Here is a 5,000-nt window from a genome sequence, read left to right as displayed (position 1 = left end):
GACAGAGAGACAGAGAGAGAGACAGAGAAGGAGATAGAGAGACAGAGATAGAGGGAGAGAGAGAGACAGAGAAGGAGACAGAGAGGGAGAGAGAGAAGGAGATAGAGAAGGAGATAGAGAAGGAGACAGAGAAGGAGATAGAGAAGGAGATAGAGAAGGAGACAGAGAGACAGAGAGAGAGACAGAGAGGGAAAGCGAGAGGGAGAGGATGTCGGAGCGTCCCGGATCAGCCGGAGACGTGGGCCTTCAGGATGTCCCGAGAGGACCGGGGACAGACGGAGACCAGAGGACGAAGAGCAACATGATCCGAGTATTCATCAGCTCCACATTCACAGGTCAGACCACTTTCAGTCCATTCATACTGGAACTGTTGGCTCCTTGTAAACTATAGAGTGTGGTCTAGGGCAGTGCTTCTCAAACTTTCTTCAATAATGTTCCCCTTTTGAATTGTTTCTTTATGCCAAGTAATCCCTGACCAGCTCTAGTCATTTTCAGTAGATGTATATATATATATATATTTCGGTGTATACAGTAGAGGCCAAACGTTTGGACACACCTTCTCATTCAATGTGTTTCCTTTTTATTTTCATGACTATTTACATTGTAGATTCTCACTGAAGGCATCAAAACTATGAATGAACACATATGGAATTATGAATTTAACAAAAAAGTGTGAAATAACTGAAAACATGTCTTATATTTTAGATTCTTCAAAGTAGCCACCCTTTGCTTTTTTTGATAACTCTGCAAACCCTTGGTGTTCTCTCAATGAGCTTCATGAGGTAGTCACCTGAAATGGTTTTACCTTCACAGGTGTGCTTTGTCAGGGTTCATTAGTGGAATTATTTCTCTTATTAATAAAAAAGCAAAGGGTGGCTACTTTGAAGAATCTAACCCATAAGACATGTTTTCAGTTATTTCACACTTTTTTGTTAAGTACATAATTCCATATGTGTTCATTCATAGTTTTGATGCCTTCAGTGAGAATCTACAATGTAAATAGTCATGAAAATAAAAAGGAAACACATTGAATGAGAAGGTGGGTCCAAACTTTTGGCCTGTACTGTATTTGTTAAAAAGCGAGCAGCAGCATTTTGCAGAAGTTGGAGTCGTGAGATGGAGGTTTGATTCAGACCAACATAGAGAGCATTACAGTAATCCAACCTTGAACTAATAAAAGCATGGATCGCCTTTTCTAGATCGTGCCTGTTAAGGAAGGGCTTAACTTCAGCTAGTAGACGGAGATGGAAAAAACTAATTCTAACAACATTGCTGATTTGTTGGCAAATTTCACGTTGCATTCAAAAGTAACCCCCAAATTTCTGACAGCTGGCTTAAAGTATGAAGCCAGAGCTCCCAAACTCAAAGATGGAGCGTTTGTCGTGGCTGAAGTACTGAAGATGATACAACTTAATATCATCGATGAAAATAAAAAGGAAATGCATTGAATGAGAAGGTGTTTCCAAACTTTTGGCCTGTACTGTATCTTCGGCAGTAGGGGGTCCCTGCTCTGTCTCTCTTTCAGCTAAGGGGTCAACGTTGAAGACCCCTGCACTAGGATTAGGCAATGGTTAGGGTTAGGTTTGGGTTACAACACCACGCCCGGGATGGGCCGCTGCGAGGGGCAAGGGCCTAAGGGGACCACCGGTGTGAATAAAACACTTAAAAACCTCCTTAAGAAACCGAGTTTGGTTATATAAGAAAGCCAGGTATTAAAAGCATGCTAAAAGAACCACTGGACAAGACGGACAGGGGAGAATACAACTTTAAATAAAAGGTCACCTCCACACCTGGCCTCTCTCCTGGAGACATTACTAAATAAATATAACATATATTTATAGAGTTATGAAAAGAAGTGCTTTCCTAATCTATAGGGTTAAAGGTCCCATGACATGGTGCTCTTTGGATGCTTTTATACAGACCTTAGTGGTCCCCTAATACTGTATCTGAAGTCTCTTTTATATAGACCTTAGTGGTCCCCTAATACTGTATCTGAGTCTCTTTTATATAGACCTTAGTGGTCCTCTAATACTCTATCTGAAGTCTTTTATATAGACCTTAGTGGTCCCCTAATACTGTATCTGAGTCTCTTTTATATAGACCTTAGTGGTCCCCTAATACTGTATCTGAAGTCTCTTTTATATAGACCTTAGTGGTCCCCTAATACTGTATCTGAAGTCTCTTTTATATAGACCTTAGTGGTCCCCTAATACTGTATCTGAAGTCTCTTTTATATAGACCTTAGTGGTCCCCTAATACTGTATCTGAAGTCTCTTTTATATAGACCTTAGTGGTCCCCTAATACTGTATCTGAAGTCTCTTTTATATAGACCTTAGTGGTCCCCTAATACTGTATCTGAAGTCTCTTTTATATAGACCTTAGTGGTCCTCTAATACTGTATCTGAAGTCTCTTTTATATAGACCTTAGTGGTCCTCTAATACTGTATCTGAAGTCTCTTTTATATAGACCTTAGTGGTCCCTAATACTGTATCTGAAGTCTCTTTTATATAGACCTTAGTGGTCCCCTAATACTGTATCTGAAGTCTCTTTTATATAGACCTTAGTGGTCCCCTAATACTGTATCTGAAGTCTCTTTTATATAGACCTTAGTGGTCCCCTAATACTGTATCTGAAGTCTCTTTTATATAGACCTTAGTGGTCCCCTAATACTGTATCTGAAGTCTCTTTTATATAGACCTTAGTGGTCCCCTAATACTGTATCTGAAGTCTCTTTTATATAGACCTTAGTGGTCCCCTAATACTGTATCTGAAGTCTCTTTTATATAGACCTTAGTGGTCCTCTAATACTGTATCTGAAGTCTCTTTTATATAGACATTAGTGGTCCCCTAATACTGTATCTGAAGTCTCTTTTATATAGACCTTAGTGGTCCTCTAATACTGTATCTGAAGTCTCTTTTATATAGACCTTAGTGGTCCTCTAATACTGTATCTGAAGTCTCTTTTATATAGACCTTAGTGGTCCCCTAATACTGTATCTGAAGTCTCTTTTATATAGACCTTAGTGGTCCCCTAATACTGTATCTGAAGTCTCTTTTATATAGACCTTAGTGGTCCTCTAATACTGTATCTGAAGTCTCTTTTATATAGACCTTAAGGGACCATAGGCAGGCTGGGGGAACACATATTAACGTTAAAAAACCTCATAAAGTGACATTTTCCTGCCATGGGACTTTAAGTTTAGGGTTAGGTGCCTTGCAGTCGACGTTGGGGGCTTAAAACACCATTTAGGGTGTTGCATCCTATCTGAGTGTGTGTGTGACCGTGTGAGTGCTCTGTGCCAGATATGAGCAGCGAGAGGAAGGCTCTGCTGGAGAAAGCTTACCCAGAAGTCCTTGCTTTCTGCCGTAGTCTGGGGCTGGTGTTTGAGGTCAGTTTCAAAATGTAAACTTAAGTTTACTCTCTACTGCTGTCTCTCTACATACTACTCTCTACTGCTGTGTCTCTACATACTACTCTCTACTGCTGTGTCTATACATACTACTCTCTACTGCTGTCTCTCTACATACTACTCTCTACTGATGTCTCTCTACATACTACTCTCTACTGCTGTCTCTCTACATACTACTCTCTACTGCTGTCTCTCTACATACTACTCTCTACTGCTGTCTCTCTACATACTACTCTCTACTGCCGTCTCTCTACATACTACTCTCTACTGCCGTCTCTCTACATACTACTCTCCACTGCTGTCTCTGCTCTCTACTGCTGTCTCTCTACATACTACTCTCTACTGCTGTCTCTCTACATACTGCTCTCTACTGCTGTCTCTCTACACACTACTCTCTACTGCTGTCTCTCTACATACTACTCTCTGTTCTCTACTACTTGTCTCTCTACATACTACTCTCTACTGCTGTCTCTCTACATACTACTCTCTACTGCTGTCTCTACATACTACTCTCTACTGCTGTCTCTCTACATACTACTCTCTACTGCTGTCTCTCTACATACTATTCTCTACTGTTGTCTCTCTACGTGCTGCTGTCTACTCTCTATGTCTCTCTACTGCTGTCTCTCTACATACTACTCTCTAATGCTGTCTCTCTACATAATACTCTCTAATGCTGTCTCTCTACATACTACTCTCTACTGCTGTCTCTCTACATACTACTCTACTGCTATCTACTGCTATCTCTCTCTCTCTACTGCTCTCTTTGCTGTCTGTCTCTCTACATACTACTCACTACTGTGGTCTCTCTACTCTCTACTGCTGTTTCTCTACATACTACTCTCTACTGCTGTCTCTCTACTCTCTACTGCTGTCTCTCTACATACTACTCACTACTGTGGTCTCTCTACTCTCTACTGCTGTTTCTCTACATACTACTCTCTACTGCTGTCTCTCTACTCTCTACTGAAGTCTCTCTACATACTACTCTCTACTGCCGTCTCTATACATACTACTCTCTACTGCTGTCTCTCTACATACTACTCTCTACTGCCGTCTCTCTACTCTCTACTGCTGTCTCTCTACTGCTGTCTCTCTACATACTACTCACTACTGTGGTCTCTCTACTCTCTACTGCTGTCTCTCTACATACTACTCTCTACTGCTGTCTCTCTACTCTCTACCGTTGTCTGTCTACATACTACTCTCTACTGCCGTCTGTCTACACTACACTGCTAGATACCCCTAAATCCTACACACTGCTCCTTTGAGACCAATAAATACAGTAACTGAACACAACCTGCTCACTGATATGTGAGGTCACTTCCTGTCCAGGTGGTGGATCTGCGTTGGGGTCTCCGAAGCGTCCCGTTTGGAGACCACGAGGCCGCCGAGATCTTCCTGCAGGAGATCGAGCGCTGCCGGAGGATTTCAGCCGGTCCAGCATTCACCGCAAGTCTCTCGCCTTCCACGTTTAAATTTAAATTAAAAACTTATTTGTTTTCACATGTCTGTGTCTGTGTGTGTGTGTGTGTGTCTGTGTGTGTGTATGTGTGTGTGTGTGTCTGTGTGTATGTGTATTTGTGTG

The sequence above is a fragment of the Perca flavescens genome, unplaced genomic scaffold (assembly GCF_004354835.1).
Source record: "Perca flavescens isolate YP-PL-M2 unplaced genomic scaffold, PFLA_1.0 EPR50_1.1_unplaced_scaf_8, whole genome shotgun sequence".
Lineage (NCBI taxonomy): Eukaryota > Metazoa > Chordata > Actinopteri > Perciformes > Percidae > Perca > Perca flavescens.
The sequence above is the reverse complement of the archived record's forward strand: the minus strand, read 5'-3'. Positions refer to the sequence as shown.